Here is a 723-nt window from a genome sequence, read left to right on the forward strand (position 1 = left end):
AACCCACTCCAGTATTCTTGCCTGGAAAATACCATGGATAGAGGAGCCTGGTGGGCTGCAGTCCACAGAGTCTCAAAGAGGAGGACACAACTGAGCCTGCATACATGCATAGTAAAGTGAAAGAAGGTTTCTTTAGAGAGATACAAATTCCATAGGCAGAATGCAGTCTGCACTCAGAAGGTGAGAGAAGTCTGAAATAGGGTGGTTAGTTTCTATGCACTGGGCAATTTCATAGGCTAGTGGGTGGGAAGATTATCCAACTGTTTTGGGAAAGGGTGGATATTTTCAGAAATTGGGCCATCGCCCACTTTTGGGCATTTTATGTTTAGCCTTGGAACCGTCATGGCACTTGTGGGTATGTCATTTAGCTAATGTATTACAATGAGTGTGAGGTGAGGCTCAAGGTCTACTGGAAGTCAAGTCTTCTGCTATCTTGGGCCTGCTGCTGCTGCTGCTGCTGCTGCTAAGTCGCTTCAGTCGTGTCCAACTCTGTGCGACCCCATAGACGGCAGCCCACCAGGCTCCCCCGTCCCTGGGATTCTCCAGGCAAGAACACTGGAGTGGGTTGCCATTGCCTTCTCCATCTTGGGCCTAATTGGTTCTAACTAGTTTGTCAAACGGAGAAGGCAATGGCAACCCACTCCAGTACTCTTGTCTGGAAAATCCCATGGACGGAGGAGCCTGGTAGGCTGCAGTCCATGGGGTCGCTAAGAGTCGGACACG

The sequence above is a fragment of the Bison bison genome, unplaced genomic scaffold (genome assembly GCF_000754665.1).
Source record: "Bison bison bison isolate TAMUID 2011002044 unplaced genomic scaffold, Bison_UMD1.0 scf7180017864066, whole genome shotgun sequence".
Classification (NCBI taxonomy): Eukaryota; Metazoa; Chordata; class Mammalia; order Artiodactyla; family Bovidae; genus Bison; species Bison bison.